This window comes from Felis catus, chromosome B1 (assembly GCF_018350175.1).
Source record: "Felis catus isolate Fca126 chromosome B1, F.catus_Fca126_mat1.0, whole genome shotgun sequence".
Classification (NCBI taxonomy): Eukaryota; Metazoa; Chordata; class Mammalia; order Carnivora; family Felidae; genus Felis; species Felis catus.
Window position 1 is genome coordinate 144,377,382 of NC_058371.1, and position 18,369 is coordinate 144,395,750.

Genomic DNA, 18,369 nt, shown 5'->3' on the forward strand with positions numbered 1-18,369 from the left:
AACTAAACCTTCAAGTCTAGGAGTTGAGGTAAGTCTTTATGTGAGCTACTGTTGGACAAGAAGAAAAACCTTGGTGGTGACATCGCTATCAGCAGTGGCCTAAATGGAAGAGCTTGACCTCAAATACCACCCTCAGTTAAAAATGAGATCCCTTTAGTATTACAAATATGCAGCACAGTTGCTATAGTAGCCAATAAGTGATAATTCTTATACTATAATATCAAACTTTAAAAACATGACTACTAGTTTTTTTAATAACAGAAAAAATAATTTAAAGAATTTTTTGGAGAGAAAGAGAGCACAAGTGGGGGAGAGGGTCAGAGGGAGAGAGAGAATCTTATTTTTTTCAATTTTATTTTTTAAATTTACATCCAAATTAGTTAGCATATAGTGCAACAATGATTTCAGGGGTAGATTCCTTAATGCCCCTTCCCCATTTAGCCCATCCCCCCTCCCACAACCTCTCCCCCTCTCTCCTAACCCTCTGTTTGTTCTCCGTATTTAAGAGGCTCTTATGTTTTGTCCCCCTCCCTGTTTTTATATTATTTTTGCTTGCCTTCCCTTATGCTCATCTGTTCTGTGTCTTAAAGTCCTCATATGAGTGAAGTCATATGATATTTGTCTTTCTCTGACTAATTTCGCTTAGCATAATACCCTCTAGTTCCATCCACGTAGCTGCAAATGGCAAGATTTCATTCTTTTTGGTTGCTGAGTAATACTCCATTGTATATATATATACTGCATCTTCTTTATCCATTCATCCATTGATGGACGTTTGGGCTCTTTCCATACTTTGACTATTGTTGATAGTGCTACTATAAACATGGGGGTGCATGTGTTCCTTTGAAACAGCATACCTGTATCCCTTGGATAAATACCTAGTAGTGCAATTGCTGGGTCGTAGGGTAGTTCTATTTTTAGTTTTTTGAGGAACCTCCATACTGTTTTCCAGAGTGGCTGCACCAGCTTGCATTCCCACCTAACAATGCAAAAGATATCCTCTTTCTCTGCATCCTCGCCAATATCTGTTGTTGCCTGAGTTGTTAATGTTAGCCATTCTGACAGGTGTAAGGTGGTATCTCATTGTGGTTTTGATTTGTATTTCCCTGATAATGAGTGGTGTTGAGCATTTTTTCAGGTGTCGGTTGGCCATCTGGACGTCTTCTTTGGAGAAGTGTCTATTCATATCTTTTGCCCATTTCTTCACTGGATTGTTTGTTTTTTGAGTGTTGAGTTTGATCAGTTCTTTATAGATTTTGGATTCTAACTCTTTATCTGATATGTCGTTTGCAAGTATCTTCTCCCATTCTTTCAGTTGCCTTTTAGTTTTGCTGATTGTTTCCTTTGCTGTGCAGAAGATCCCAATAGTTCATTTTTGCTTTTTTTCCCTTGCCTCTGGAAACATGTTGAGTAAGAAGTTGCTGTGGCCAAGATCAAAGAGGTTTTTGCCTGCTTTCTCCTCGAGGATTTTGATGGCTTCCTGTCTTAAATTGAGGTCTTTCATCCATTTTGAGTTTATTTTTGTGGATGGTGTAAGAAAGTGGTCCAGGTTCATTCTTCTGCATGTCGCTGTCCAGTTTTCCCAGCACCACTTGCTGAAGAGACTGTCTTTATTCCATTGGATATTCTTTCCTGCTTTGTCAAAGACTAGTTGTCCATACGTTTTTAGGTCCATTTCTGTGTTCTCTGTTCTGTTCCATTGATCTGAATGTCTGTTTTTGTGCCACTACCATACTGTCTTGATGATGACAGCTTTGTAGTATGTAGCTTGAAGTCTGGGATTGTGATGCTTCCTGCTTTGGTTTTCTTTTTCAAGATTGCTTTGGCTATTTGGGCTCTTTTCTGGTTCCACTGAAATTTTAGTATTATTTGTTCTAGCTCTGAGAAGAATGCTGGTGTTATTTTGATAGCATTGAGTATGTAGATTGCTTTTGGTAGTATCAATATTTTAATGATATTTGTTCTTCCTCTCCAGGAGCATGGAATCTTTTTCCATTTTTTTGTGTCTTCTTCAATTTCTTTCATAAGCTTTCTATAGTTTTCAGTGTATAGATTTTTCACCTCTTTGGTTAGATTTATTCCTAGGTATTTTATGGGTTTTGGTGCAATTGTAAATGGGATTGATTCCTTGATTTCTCTTTCTGTTGCTTCAAGGAGAATCTTAAGCAGTCTCCATACTCAACACAGAGCCTGATGTGGGACTCACTCCCATGACCCTGGGATCGTGACCTGAGCCGAAATCAAGAGTTGGACACTCAACTGACTGAGCCACCAAGGAGCCCTAGGAAAAATAGTTTTTGAGATGGTTTCATATTTACTGTTTAGCCCATGAGTTCATTTTATGTTGTTTTTAGTGGAATATTAATTTTAATAGATAAAAATTATGATGGTTTGGGCTGAGACAGTGATAATGAAGAGTGAGAAATGAATAGATTCTGAATACATTTAAAATACTAGAACTGAGAATATTTGTTGGTAATTGGGTGTGGGATGTGACAGAAAGAGGGAGTCCTGGATGACGAAGTTTTCTGGCTCAAGCAATTGGTTGTTGAATAGAATTGCCATACCCTGAGAAAAAGAAGACTGCCAAGAGATATTTTGGATTGAGAGTGCAAAATGATAGATGCAACAGTTGGTTCTGAACACATTAAGTTCAAGACTTTTAACTGCCTTCTCAGCATCTCTGCTTGACTGTCTTGATGTCTCCAATCCACATGTCCCAAATGGAATTATTCATCTTCTCCTTAAACTCGCCTTCCTGATTTCCCCATATCAGTTAATGGCAACTTCATCTTTCCAGCTCAGACCACGAACTTTAAAATTAACCCTGAGTTTTCCTCCCTCTCCCTCTCTCTGGTAACCCTCTCCCTTTCTGTCTCCCTCCCTCCCTCCCTCCCTTTTTTCCTTCCCTCCTTCCTTCTACATATCCAGTCTGTCAGAAATCTTGTGGTCTTTACATTTAGAATTAAATCCATAATTTGGTCAATTCTCACCATCTTAGTTGCCAGCACCCTGCTTCCTAGCCACCATCATCCCTCTCTAGAATGTTACAGAGGACTCCTAATTGGTTTCCTTGCTTTACCTTCCTCCTCTACAGCCTATTTTCACCATGGCCATTAGAATTACATTAAACCATAAATCAACCAGATCACTTTTTCACCTCTCTTGGGTCTTTGTTCAGATGTCATCTTCTCAAGGAGGTCTCTCTTGACTGTCCTGTGCAAAAAGCAAACTTGCACACATACTCTTACCTGCCACACACCCCATCCTCTTTGCTCTGTTCTAGTTTTACTATTGTGGTAGCACTTTTCTTCTTTTTAACATAGTTTGGAACTTATTTTAACATATTTTAAATGCATTCTGTGTCTCCTTCCACCAAACTGTAGTATAAGTCCCAAAGACAAGGATTTTTGTCTATTTGTTCATTGAGGTATTCCAGGTACTTGGAACAGTGCCTGGCACACAGTAGGTGTTCTGTAAATACTGACTATTGAACACTGGGGCCTGACTCTCCCCAAACACTAATTTCTTTAATCAGGGTGACACTAAGACACATGAGCAGTCCAGGCTATTAATTTGGTTCCCCTTCAAATGGACATTTTTAAGAAAATTTATTGTGTGTTTAGAAAGGAGGCTGAGTTCTTCAGGGCTGTATGTGGGAAGGACAAAACACAGGAATGGGGCTCAAACTTTCCTTTCTTATCCCAGGCAATTCAGCTCTGGCCGTGGATGTATCCAGAACAATTCAGAAACAAAGCTCTGGAGTTCCACTCACCTTCCCTAGCACACATCTTTCACTCCAGCATACACTCTGGGGGTCTCACTGTGCCTACTCCAAGGGATGGGTTTTGTTTGCCATATCCAGTATCCTCCCTAAGAGGCCATGTGGCAGGTGGAGACTTTTCCATTTCGGACTATTCTCTGGGGAGTTTTAATGCCCCTTAGAAGTTGGTGATCTAGGCAGCCAGCCATGTTTCTGAGCTTGGTCACAGATTTGCACTTTCAGGATAGCCGGTTTAGTCCCATCACTTGAAAAGCCCTCATTTGCTTTCCCCAAACATCCTGCCTGGGAGACCTCCTGCTTGTCTCTCTGTAGGTCTCAGCAGAAAATAACAATAGCTGTGAGAGGTGTCACTGTGTTGGAGAAGGAAAGACACTCCCTACAACCTAGGTTTTCCTCAATGGCAGAATGTTCTTGTCAGTTTATCTCATCTGTTTGGGAATATATATTCTCATTTCTCCTCTCCTGCAGGTGCTCCAGCTGGGAGCCCCTTTTAAACTGTTTTACTCATGATCAAATCTACTTTACATCTTCAATAACTTGTGGCTTCTAGAAAGGTTTGAGGTAGAATCCAATGTTAACTAGAGTGATTTCTGTATTAATTATTTTTCCTTGTAAAAATGGGGCGTTGTTGGGAGCCTGGGTGGCTCAGTCGGTTAAGCTTGCGACTTCGGCTCAGGTCATGATCTCATGGTTCGTGAGTTCGAGCCCCACGTCAGGCTCTGTGCTGAAGCTCAGAGCCTGGAGCCTCCTTCAGATTCTGTGTCTCCCTGTCTCTGACCTTGTTCATGCTCTGTCTCTCTCTCCCTTAAAAATAAGTAAATATTAAAAAAATTTTTTTAAAAGGGGGGCATTGTGAATAAAATTAATGTTTGAAGAGTGAAATGGGTTTCATGATAGGCAGGTGACACATTTTCTCCATTTGTAAAAAGAGGGTGAAACCTTCTTTCCTATAGCTTAGAATTATTTTGAAGCTCACATGAGATGAAATAACAAATGGGTTTAATGATTATCTTTTCCATTTTGTAGTGGAGATTCTCTACTGGTCTGGAAGGAAATCAGTACAGGGAATAGAAATATTTATTCTAAACAGGACTTCGGGAGGAAAAGGGGAATGGTTTTAATGCCTTTGTTCCTGAGGAAACTAATTGCCCACTTTGTTTCTTTTCGTTGAGGGTGAAAGGAGGGTGGGAGATAGGGGATATGTAGGAGATAGGAGTGGGAGGGGGTCGCTTGGATACCATGGGAAAAGGACAGCCAGAGCACTGAGGTCCCCATGGAGACCCTGCTGACCCTGTTGTACCACCTCCTGCCACCTTCCCCCCCCCCCCCCCCCAGCTCCTACCTCAGGCTCAGAAAGAGGGAGACTGGTAGGGGAGACCAAGAAGGGGAACTCACAGTCTTCAGGAGTCTGAAAATCATGTTATCAGAAGGAGAAAAGAGATTCCTAACCCCTATTTTTCTTCCTCACCTCTCATAGATCTCCAACCTCCCTCATTTCCCACCAACCTTCTACCCTGTATGGCTTTTACTAGTCCTTTTTTACTCATGAATCTTTAGTCACACACACACACATTGAAAGTAGCAAAAGCTTGGGGCTGGTTAAAATGTTTCCAGATACTTGTCTTTCAAGGGGTGCCCTCCAGGGAAAATTCCAGTAAACTCCTGTTACTATCACTATTTTTCTGTGAATAATCACCCACCTTCAATCATCAACTTCTTTTTTGAATCCACATTTCACTGGTTCTGGCTTCTAACTGTTAATTTGGGTTCTCAACCCCCGTGAATTATGAGAGGGGCATCATATGCCCTTTTGAACAAATTATTTTATTTTACTTTATTTTTTTTAGGTTTATTTACCTATTTTGAGAGGCTCTGACAGCACAGAGCCTGATGTGGGGCTCAAACTCACAAACCGTGAGACCATGACCCGAGCCAAAACCAAGAGTGAGACGCTTAACCGACTGAGCCACCCACACGCCCCAACTTATGAACAAATTCTAATCAGTGCAGCTTCTTGCTCGCTTTCTTTTCCTTCCTTCCTTCCTTCCTTCCTTCCTTCCTTCCTTCCTTCCTTCCTTCCTTCCTTCCTTCCTTCCTTCTGACACTGTGGAGTTTAAGAATCTTATCCTTAAGGGTTCACTTAGAGGACAGAGCCTAGAAAACTCTGTTTAGGCGGGAATTGTAGTTCTCCCATGAAGAGAACCTGACAGGAAGCCAGGGAATGAGTCAGGGGAGAGAGAAGAGGAAAATAAATTTTGTCTTTAGAATCATTAGAAGTAAGGTTTATTTGTGAATAAATTTCATATATATAAAAATTAAAAAAAAAAAGAAGTAAGGTTTATGATATGAGAAGGTGTGTATGTGTGTGTGTGTGTGTGTGTGTATGTGTGTGTTGGGGTGTGTGTGTGTGTGCACACGCACACAGAGACACACACACACACACACACACACACACACACACACACGTGTGTGTGTGTGTTTGAAATGAATTATCCCCCTGGACTTAAGAAGGTATAAGATCACAAAAAATAAAGACAGGAGACCCCTTCCTCTACTCACATAGGGCAGGTAGCTGTGAGAAGGCCACAGGAGGAACAGGGAAACTTTCTGGAACTCCACCTGGGCTGCTTTGGGAAAACAAACACCGTGTATCTTTTTTTTTTTTCCTTGTATGTTTCTTTTCCTTGTTTCATGATAAGAGGCAGTGTGCTTTTGTTATTTCTACTCCCCTAACTTGGTAGGTCTTCCTCAAAAGAGCTGAAGATGTACCAAACCTGAGATTTGGCTTTGAAAAGTTATTACCCATTTTCTTCTATGTTTTACTTGAATTGAGATAATCAGCTTGTGTCTCCTTCTACCCAAAATGAATCACGAGGGTTTCTTTCTGACTTTAGACCAATGGACAGAAAATTAAACTTCCTAATTCACCCCAAGTACAAAGCAATTAAGAGCTAAAAAGGGATTAGAGTTTTGAAAATCACAGGAGCCCAATCTGACTCTTGCTCTTAGCTAAAAACATTTGAAAAAGCCCTTTCATCCTGAAAGCAGTTTTAGGAACGTTTTTCTTCAGGTTAATTGGATGTCTTACTGTCTCTTTTCTTCTAGGGATTCTCTTTAGAGCATGGTTTACAGTATTTGCAAAGGGTTTTTGTCACCAATTTTGGTATTTCTAAAGGTACTATGGTGTAGACTTCTGTCACCTCCCTGTTTTCTCTTGTTATGAGACATTAAGGGAGGAAGTGATTGCACTGAAGGGAAGAGACTAGATTTGCTGTTCTGAGACCTCTGTGTAATCTGTACCTAGACCTGAAATCAGCCGTTGGGCTGATTTCTAAAGGAATGAGAGTATGAAATGGTAACAGTTCAAAAAATTGGGTTTCTGGTTTCCAGTCCAGCATCCACCATGCAAGGATCTTAGAAATGGTTACTCCAATCTTTATAACAACAAAAAAATGTGGAACTAAAAATTAATAACCCTTCTTACATCCCCACGGAGAATTTTGGTCACAGGGCAGACTTCTGCCCCCAAATTGGAGAGGCATACAGATGCATATAGAGAATCGCAATTAACCAGAGAAGTACCCACAAATAGAAACCTCTACATGAACCAATACCAGGGTAGAAAATTGAAAGTATAATTAGTGAATTCCTGGAGGCTCAGTATGGACAAATTTGAGAGTTAAAACTCCAGATCTAGGCTTAGGGGCTCCCCATACTTTTGTGAGTTTTACCTCTAGGAGCTCAAACACATTCTCACAGTCAAGATAGGAGAAATTCCTTATACTTCAGTAGGAGGAATAACCATTTTGAAATATGTTTAGAGCATTCTGTTCTTAACAAGGCCTGCATCAAGGGAAACTATTTCACCAGATTAGGGAAGGGAAATAGCAAATTCCAGCCCTTTTGTAACCTTGCTGTCTCACCATGGGGAGAAAAAAAAAAAAAAAACCAAAACTGAGAAATATTTGTGAAGGTCCCAGCCTAAGGGGACAGGCTCACTAAGAAGAAGCCTAAGACCTAATCATAGGATTATATAATGCTTTCTCTTCTCCACTCCCCCCCACCATACTTTACTACATTTCAATAAGAGAGAATAATAATGTATAATAATGGAATTTCAATGGAATGACCTGCACATCTCAGATATTATTTAAGAAGAAATCTCTAAGGAAATCTAAAGACAACAGGGGCTTACAGAAACAAAGATATCAGAGGAAATTTTAGCCTCTGAACCTTACAGCTTCAGAAAACATTAATTCTTAGCCAGATAAACAAAACATCACATGGAAGGCCTATTTACTACCATTCCTTTTACTTAGTACATCATGTCTAGTTTGCAACAAAAGGTTACAAGGCATACTAACAGACGAAAAGCCAAAACAACACAGAGTTTGAAGAGACAGAGTAAGCATCAGGATCAGTCTCAGGTATGGCAGAAATTTTAGAATGATCAGATCTACAATTTAAGACAACTATGATTAATATGCTAAGGACTCTAAGTGGACAACATGCAAGAACAGATGGGTAATAATAATGTCTAGGACTTTTAGTGGTATTAGAGGAAGGGATAGGGAAAAGTATGTGTGTTCCATCTTTGAAGTGGAAAACTTAACTGTAACTTAAAAAAAAGCATTTGATTTCTCTTCATTGTCAATTTCCTCTGAATTTCTGTGTATTTATTTCTATTTCTTTCTTGAATTTTAAAGACTTTCCTCGGAGATATGATCCCTGGCTGCCTATTCTTTTTACGATCGAGTACTATAAAACTTGAAGTTATGTCAGGGAGAAGGGTGGGACCAGCCACTCACTGCAAGGTTATTGGGCAAGGATATAGCCATTCTTGGAGAGATGATGTACATGTATTGAATGCCCACATATATAAGGTCTTTTCTATTAGGATTATCCCTTTTTTTTTTTTTCCAGAGAGTCATCCTCAAATATACTGCTTGGGGCTAAACCTGGCAATGTAGTAACCTGACGAAGGAAGAGAACTGAATATTCTGTATTCAGACTTCACTTAATATGTCTGTTTTTTAGTATAGCTACTCACCCTGTTCTGGGTTATGCTGTAGTTCCCATGTCTAGTGCAGGGTGAAGGTAGGGGACTCTTTTCTGGTCACTGATCATCAGACCACATAGGTCACAGGTGGGACATCCATTGTTCCTGTCTACACAGTGTTGGGAGACAATTCCCTACTAATCATGGTTTTTGAATTCTACTGTCTTGTGAGCAGAAGAATTAACAGCTTTTTTAATGGATGATCTTTTCAAGGATGTTTATATAGCAAGCGGCTTTGGAAGACAGAGATGGGATCTCTTCCCAAAGCAGAGAGATTTGTTTGCTGCACACTATAATAAAGGAAATGTCATCTTCCAGGACAAAGGTTGGGCAGGTTTTCTTGAAGTCTCTTTAACATATGGGGGCTTCCTAAAATTGAGAATCCTCAGCTGTGATGCAACCCCCCTGCATGTGCAGCATTCGCTCATGCTGTTTTGTGTAGTCCCTGTAGGACTTGAGGGACAAGGTAAAAACAATGTGAACATGAAGATCATGCTGCCTGCTGTGCTGGGAGTAGTAACATCATTTGCCTCTGACCCAGGAGACTCTTGTTTTCTGCTAGCATGAGTGGAACTGTGAACATTTAACTTGTAAGTTTTTACAAGTAGATTAAAATCTCAGGTGCTCAATTCTGTGATTTTCCAGTGTGACAATACCATGTTTGTGACTCAGGAATCTTTATGAGCTTGCCTCTTGAGTTTGTCTTCTTCTATACCTCATATAGTTGTTCTAAATTCTGGTCTTACTGCTAGAAGTAAGATGCTGCTACTCTGATGGTTTGGATGCTGCTACTCTGGGACCCACAGTCTATTTTCCTTCTTTAGCTTGGGAATATCTCTTGTAAATATGGAGAGAAATCCTCCTCCTTTCATGGTTCTTCAAGTTTCCCCTTCTGCTTCCATAAATTCCCATATCGTAAAGATTTAGGTTTTGCAAAACAAAAGCCAGAATGTCTTCCAGTACTTTTCAGCTTCCAACCCTACCACTCACCTCTTCTGAGACAAAGAGCAACCTCTCTGATGTCTGACGAGTATAAAACAAGAAGGGAAAATACGGAGAAAAAGACTCACATGAATTACTGTCTGAAGATGTTATTCAGTCACATTTATTCTGTGTTTGACAAGTGTCTCCCGCTCTCACTGAACAGTCTTTATCACATGGCCAGAATCCAAGGAACCCACCCACCCTCCTGCCAACTTTTACATAGGGGTTTAGTAATTCTATAATAATTTTTAAAGAAGTCTGTATAAGGAAAGAAACAAGAACAGTGATGAGCGCTTTGCCACCCTTCCAGATTTCCACAGCCACTTCTTTCCTGCTTTATTCCCATTAATGTTTGTTCTAAGGGATATAAATTCTCTAGAGGCCCACACAGGGCCCAAGCTTGATAGATCCTGGAACAGTTGGAGACATCAGGTCTCTTCCTAGAAGAATAGAGTCCTCTGAGAATAAGACAAAGCTAGGAGCAGGAAGCAGGTGAAGGGCACTGGTTTTCTTTTCTTTTCTTTCTTTTTTTTTTTTTTTTTTTTGGAAAACAAAAAATGGAATGAGGAATGGATGATACAGTGATGTTTAGGTTTATTTGGCAGACTGAGGAGAGGAACTATGGTTACATGATTCACTGAATTTGAGCAGTGTGGAACTAGGAAGGTTAAAGAGAGAAGAATTACCCATCTTTCATCTGCCCCTTGGGGAAGGGACCTTTGACCCCAATCCAGGAAGAAAATGGCAGTAGGGAGGTCATGCCTATAAGTCAGATAGAGCTGGAAAAACAAGTGTGTAAATGAGAGTTGGGAGGAGGATGTTAAAGGGCTTATAATTATGTTACTTTTATGTTTCCCAACTGGTCCTGTGACTTCCTTTAAGAAATTACCCTGTTTGACATTAGGCTTTAAAAATAAGCTAATGTTTTACCTATTATACTTCAAATGGAGGCATTCAGTAAATTCACTAAATTTAGACATGTAGTGAAGAATTTTTTGGTCTATGTTTTGAGAAAAATTATTATTTCAGTATTTTGACAGTTAAACATTAATTCATCCTGAGCTGTTTTACCTGAGTCTCAATTTCTAGATTATCCTGTGGCTATTGGAAGATCATTTTCCCTTGGGGACACTCCATATGGAACGATCAGATTTCACTACCTTTACATATATCAGCCTCTGACCTCCAACCTGTGGGCAGAAAATTGGTTTCCTTAATTGAGCTTGCCTGCAGAGAAAGGAAAGGGCTAATACTGGTATATGATTAAGAAGGTGAAAGGAAAATTCTTCGTGAGTCTAATCTAAATGCCTCCTTTTGACTAAAACGTTTGATTATTTCTCATATTTTTGATAGATTATGGCAACATTTTCCAAGTTTGGTTGATGTCTAGTTAGTCTTTTCTCAGTGTGGGTTATTGAAAGGAAAGGTGGAATTAAAAATCATAATTTGATTTTGGTTCTTGTCATTAATGTAACTCTTCCTAGTGGGCCCAGGCTTCTTGCTTCCTATCCTTCCTTTCTGGGTGTTGAGTCTCCTGCTTTGTCCAGGTCCATGGTTCCTACCTCTGTTGTAGCATAATTCTTATGCATTTTTATGGCAACAAAATATATCCCTTCACACTGTCCTAACTAGTCCTGCTCCTCACTAGGAATACAGAAGGGAAGAATGGAAGCAGGTAACTGGGGAAGAAAAATCCTGTTTTGCCTCTCTACAATATCTGGATTTTATATTTCCTCCTGAGTCCTATCCAGACAACCTAATGGAGAACCAAGTGCTGGCAGGCAGGAGAGGCTGTGGCAGGGGCAAAAACAAGAGAAAAGAGATTTCATTCTTAGGGGCTGTATTAGTCCACTAGGGCTATCATAGCAAAATGCTATAGACCGGGAGGCTTAATGGAAATTTATTTTTTCACAGTTCTGGAGGTTGGAAGTCCAAGATCAAGGTGTCAGCAGGGTTGATTTCATTCTGAGGCCTCTCTCCTTGGCTTGTAGATGGCTGTCTTCTTCCTTTGTCTTCATATGGTCCTTTCTCAGTGTGCCCATGTTTTCTCTTTCTGTGTCCTAATCTTTCTTCTTATAAGGACATCAGTTATATTAGATTAGGACTCTCCATGTGACCTCAATTTTATCTTGATTAACCTATTTAAAGGCTTTTTCTCTAAATATAGTCATATTTCAAGGTACTGGGAGTTAAGACTTCAATATGTAATTTCGGAGGAATACAATTCAGTGTATAAAGGGGGCTGAGGATGGGGGTTGGGGAAGGATACAGAGCTGGGAAAGTCATGCAACTTCCTTTGGTGGTTGGTTGAAGGATAGAAATTCACCTGTCTGGGGCCTGGGATGTTTTATAACCTTAAGTTTTATAGTCTCAGCCCTTCTACCAGTACAATTTAAGAGCTTGGGGTTACACATGTACTACATATACCTTAAAAATACTTGTGAAAGAAAGGTGAGGAGGAGTAAATATATAGCCATCAGAATGGTACCTCCTTAGAAGGAAAAGGACTGAGCTGATAGATCAGGTAGGATGATTTGGGGTGAATTTTTTTCTTAAGTTGCTAAAAAGATATATATCTTTTTCTCTACTGTCCTTTAAAATAGAGATTACTGAAAAGCACAATGACTTATATCTTGGAGGTGAGAATTGATATTTCAATAGTTTTAAAGCAGTGGTTCTTTCTACCTCTAGAGATTCTCATTTAATTTCCCTGGGAATCTGTGCTTACTGGTATTTTAAAAAATCTCCCCTGCTATACTAATGTGTAACTAGAGTGGAGAACCAATAAAAAATAGCCTCTTTGATTCTCTACTTTCATCTCAGACAGCAGCACAAAAACTTCTAGAATCTGGAATTGGAGAAAATCCGTCCACTAGAACTTCAACGAAGAGGGGACCCATGCATACCCCCAGAGAGAGTCTATGTTTTCTTTTTTCTTTTTTTGTGATATACCCAAGACCCACCTTGGACTCAAGGGACACAAATTTGGTCTTCTTCAGGTTGGTTGAGCAAAAAGTGAAGGTAGGAATAATTGGGATTTATAAACATAAAACATGGGTTTTTTTGTTGTTCTTATTAAAAATGTAAAATGTCCCCTTTCCCACTTAGTACAGGTTTACAGACATGTTTCTGAGGGCATTTTGCTCATCCCTTGGAAGTGGACATTCCCTCCTATTCCATGTTTCCAGTTGTCTGAAGGAGGGATGAGTGTCAGCACCCCACATCTGTGGCGAAGGAAGATGAGAAGAAGCTCTTGCTCTCCAAATAGCATCCCTGTTTCTAGGTGGGATGCATATTATATACTTTCCTCCCAAGGTCTGTACAGAAGCTGGAGATGTCCTGGGCCACCTGGATGCATGGAGACATTGGAGAAAACAGAACCATGAGGTCAGTGGAGTTTGTGACCAGAGAAGAAAGGGAGATGAGAGAATTTTGTTTGGGAAAGAACAGACTTGATTTTGCCAGAGGACTGCATGGCTTCTCCTCTGATAGCAGCACATGAACCTTTAGTTTTAAGAGCTAGCAGGGTTTGGGTGCCTTCCGTGGGGAAGTTAGCCAGGACTACAGCCCTAAATCTAAGACAAAGGACATGTTGCAATCAGATATCAATTCTGAAGGAATATAACATTTTTTGTTCTTATAATAAGAATTCAGATATTCATTGATAGTTGTGGTGAGTGGGATGGGACAAAAGACACCTGATGTTTTCCTTCATCTCTTCTCTAGGATAGGAACTTTCTTAAATGCAGAGAGCCAAATAAGCTGTTGTTTGGATTGTTTTCTTTTGCTTTTAAAAGTTATTTTACTTTTGCACCCATTTTCTATCTTCTCTAATGTTTTTCAAGATTGATATGTCCTTTAACATGTGTTTATTTTGAAAAGGTGGTTGTTTATAATTCTGGAAATAAATTTGAACTTTGGAATTAAAATATCTGGTGTGTTATCCTGACATATCCCTGATGACCTCCACTTGAGGCTCTGCAGAGCTCATCACAGCACAGTGTGGAGCAGGAGAAACCCCTGCATTCAGCAAAGGAGGGAGTTTTGCACAGGGGGCCCCTGTCCATGATGTTTCCCCCTCTGGAGGTACAGAGAATTAGAGAATTAGGATCCTCAAGAGAGTTTGAGTGTGAAATGGTGACTGCACGTATGCAACTTCAAACTCTGTAAGAATCCAGCTCCCATTCAAAATGTGGGATGTTTCCCAGGTAAATTTGTTGCTTGTTTTGGGTTTGAAGTTATCCCCTATTCCTGGTATCTCTGCCTGAAGTGTTCTTAGGGCTCAGGTTACCCAGTAGGGCTTGGATGGTAGTATTTCCCCCTTTCAGGGATTGGCCCAGAGATTTTTTTCTTCCAAGTTTATGGGTAGGGAAAATGCAACTGTGCTGATGCTGCCTGTCCCCTTAATCTACAAAAGTAATTAATCTATTTTTTATGTGGTCATTTTGACAAATTTGTCATAACCTATGGGGAATTTTAATTTAACCTAAAGCCAAACCATTAAGTTTTTAGACATTTTTCACCCCACCACTCTAACCTATCCAAACCCTAGGACTTTGTCCTTTACTTCATACTATTCTATCACTTCCATGGGTTATTATGAAGAAACGTCTGTGTATAGTACTGGTTAATTGAAAAAAAGAACTGTTTTGGGGCACCTGCGTGGCTCAGTTGGTTAAGCATCCAACTTTTGATTTCGGCTCAGGTCATGATCTCAGGATTGTGAGATCAAGCCCTGCATTGGGCTCCGGGCTGAGCTTGGAGCCTGTTTGAGATTCTCTCTCTCCTTCTCTCTCTGCCCACTCTCTCATTCTCTCAAACAAAACAAAACAAAACAAAGAAACAAAACCAAACAAAACAAAAACCCCAAAACTGTTTTATCATTTTGGCTTGGTTAGTTGGGTAGTGCCCAGATGTCTGCATTAAATGTCTTGTTTCCATCCTTGCTACAAACTTAAGTCCCCAGGGTTTGTGCAGGGATGCCACCCTGCCTTCCCTAAGGACTGTCACCAGAGTTGGAGTCTGTCTGAGATGGTTGGCAACAACTGGATCAACTGAACTGCTCCCAGAGCTCTGAGAGCAGAGAAATGTCAGGAGCAAGAAGTAGATGACAGAAATCTGGATTTTGGAGAGACCCAAGTATGGCATTCATCAGTGATGATGTGGGAGAGTGGAGTGATGGTAAGAGGAGTTTGGACCATTCTTTTCTCCCTCCTCATCATTCCTATGGATTTTGGTGGAAATGATTCATAATACAGGAAAGAAAGCATCTCTTCTTTCCTCCTTGGAGAATCACTTCTGACCTTGGATAGGAAAGGGACCACAGGAAATAGATTATTCATAGATTGCATTTATGTTCTGGATCTGTGTTTGAAAGATATGCCCAGATTGTAAACCTTCCCTTGCTGTTTCTGGGAAGAATCAGGGAAAAAATGGTGGAAGGGGATCTCCCTTTGCTCCGACTGGTAGAAGCTCCTAGAAAGATAGAAGCTAGGACACTGAGTATGACATTTTGATCTCAAAAATTTAGGGCTTGGTTGTTTTTAAATCTTGTTTTTTTTTTCAAATTAGGACAATAAATGAATAAAGACAGATAAGCAAAAGTGCCTTTGGTTTTCACTGGGAAGAAATTTGTTATTTCAAATGTTAATAATGAAAAGTCTAAATTAACTCTCCTTATATATTTGTCCTAATTCTCCTGTTTCCAGAGTTTCAGAATAAAGAGTTTAGCCTTGAACCCTTCACCACTCGCTATGGAAGAGAATCCTCCCTTAGGGACATCATTCCTGAGGGAAGGAAAATGAGTGACAGACAAAAGCTTCTGAACCCAGATGTAAATCCCATCTGTGACATATCCAAGCCTAACCCCTGACCCTTGGACAGAAAAATGGGCTTTTATTAGAGCCCACACACAGAATAATGAAAAGACTAATGTAAATTCAAGATTAGTGAAAGAAAGTAAAAATTTAGCAGGAGCCAACCCAAGTTTTTCCCATTGCCCAAGACTTTTGAAATGAACTTTTCCTTATCTTGAAGAGTAGAAGGAGTGTAATACCTTGCCTTTATAAATCACAGGTAGGAGCTCTCAGATTATAAAACAGTAATTTGTAATCAGTACTTAGCCTCAATATATTTGTCTGCAATGTTTCTATCTTTTACCCTTCTCCTTCCTATCCATCACAAAAATGAGAGCAGCAAGACTCCCCCATCCTTTTAGGCATTCCAACTTGGGTGTGGTTTCATCTTAGACCAGTGGTATATACACAAAGGAACATCAAGGTCAAGAATCCAGTGTTCTCTAGTTCTTTGTTCTGAATTTTCATAGTGAGGCATGTCTTTTCTTTAAAACAATATTTATGGCTTATAAAGTTAAAGAGTGAAAACATGCTCAACAACAGCAACAGGACCCTATGAAAGACAGAAGGGCTTGAGGAAAAACTCTGTCCAGGGAAATCTGCCTGAGAGCTCATCCTGAATCTAGGACTGTGTTACAATCCCAGGTTCCTATAGCAGGTATAGAGAGTATGTGGAGGCAGAAGCAGCAGTGGGAAGGACACATTTTGTTCTTGACTCTGGGATGTATAGGAGTGACCCTAGAGTTTTCCTTATGCTTGAGTAGAGAACGTAAAATTTAATTTTCATGGTGTAAGAGGAGTTGTGGCTTACAGAAGAAAATGGAATATATTCTGTTTCCCACTTCTATCTTGGTAGAGTAGCGAGAATTTCAGCCTGAGTAAAAGGTCAGCAGCACACCAGGTTTCTGAAGGTGAAATCATGTGGAACATTGGGCTGGACTCCATTTTGGACAACCAGTAAGTATTATAAATCCCTTGAGGATTTAGACTTATTATATATATGAATATATATATAATATGAATAATATATAATATAAAAGATATATTTTAACCTAAAAGTACAACATATGCATTTCTTTCTTTCTATTATCTTTCTATAAAGTGAAAGGCTTTTTTGTGTACGTGTGGAAAAAATAAATAGGTATACATACATATTTAGTAATTTGTCCATCCACATAAATAGGAGAAATGTTTTACCAATGAGCTATTTAGTAATGTCCAAGTTAACTCCTCATGTACTTTTCCTTGCAATTTTCCTTTGGTTTCTGGGATACATCATGGTTACACAAAAATCCTTTCACTATAGTTCCTGCTTCCCATCCTCAGAATGATTCCCTGAAGGCTTTCTCCATAATGGATCAAGTCTGACCTCTGACCCATGAATAGAAAATTGTACTCCTTGATGTGATCTCTGCATACATAATTCATTGAGCAACTCTAAACCTTAAACATTCTCTATGTAGGAGCCCCACTTACATCCTTTCTTACGTCTAGTATATTTTAAAGTCTCTTGTTCATTGTACTTTGTTTTCTATTATATTGTCTATTTTACTTTGTTTTCTTTTGCAATCACTCTGTTCTAAATGATTTGACTCTAATAGTCTCAAGACTTAAGTTTTATAATCCTCAGCATCTGATGAGTTTGTCTTTATTTTCCCAGTTCCCTGGGGTATGCATGATGAATTTTAGGGATGGAGAAGAAGAAAAAAAAGAAAGAGTTGATGTCTATGTTAGTTCTTTTTTTCTTCAGTCTCAAGGTCCAGAATCTATAAAAAGAGCTCAAGAAGCAAGTTCTGTGCACTTGTAAGAATAATACTAGGATTAAAAAGCGGGCAAAAGAAATTTGTATGAAGAAAGGGGTGAGTGAGAGGAGGAAACATTAAAGAGAGTTTCAAGGCAGGGAGGGAGCAATATATTCCATTTTGGGGAGTAAGAGAGGAGATGGGAATCCTCTGCAACATACTTTGCTTTTGGAGTGAGGATAAATGACACCACTCAGGTGGGAATGGTCCTTAGGAAGCCCAGTGACTGAGAATAATCCTTGAGTATACCATTTGGACAGGTTGATGTGAAGGAGACCCAACTATAGCTGTGTGGGTGGAGCCAATGCGTATGAGACTGTTGGGTGATGAACTTGTAGACTTCCCAAAGTCATCTATCAGCTGAAATAGCTGTTAGGAAAAGCCTTTCTGAGAACACTTCTGCAGCAATGAACACCTGTAGGGCTCTGGTCTTGACTTCTAAATATCATTCTCCACTGAAAGAATCCAGAGCTCCTTGGAGAAGTGGCTGACTCCAGGTATAGGGCAGGAAAAGTACACCATGAACTTGGAGCATTTTTTTGTGTCAAAAAGCAAGAAAGTGCTCAGAGAAGTGGTGAGGTTGTGTAAAGGACACAGAGGCCAATTTGAAGGATTTCCATGGAACAATCTGAACATCATAATGACCTTTGATAGTAATGGACTATAGCCCAAAGAATAAAATAACAGTCTTTGAATCCATACTGATAGAAGTAAATGAGTAAGTCAATAAACGGGCAAGAAGAGAATGCTCTTCTTTACAGTAGAATTAATAAAGACAGAAAGATGGGTAGAGCTAGAAAAGCACCTTCTGGCAATCACTGTAGTAATAATTGTTTCAGGCAAAAGTCACCAATGACTCCTAAAACCAGAGGGTGAAAGTATGAT

The 18,369-nt window shown here is 39.7% G+C and overlaps 1 long non-coding RNA gene across 1 annotated transcript in view; it reads left to right on the forward strand.

The window, feature by feature from the left end:
• Positions 1-18,369, forward strand: part of LOC109499116 — a 105,212-nt gene that overhangs the window by 17,689 nt on the left and 69,154 nt on the right. The window contains exons 3-5 of the long non-coding RNA XR_006597006.1: positions 12,651-12,826; positions 12,936-13,214; positions 16,539-16,639. This is a non-coding gene — a long non-coding RNA (uncharacterized LOC109499116). The remainder of the gene's footprint in view (positions 1-12,650; positions 12,827-12,935; positions 13,215-16,538; positions 16,640-18,369) is intronic.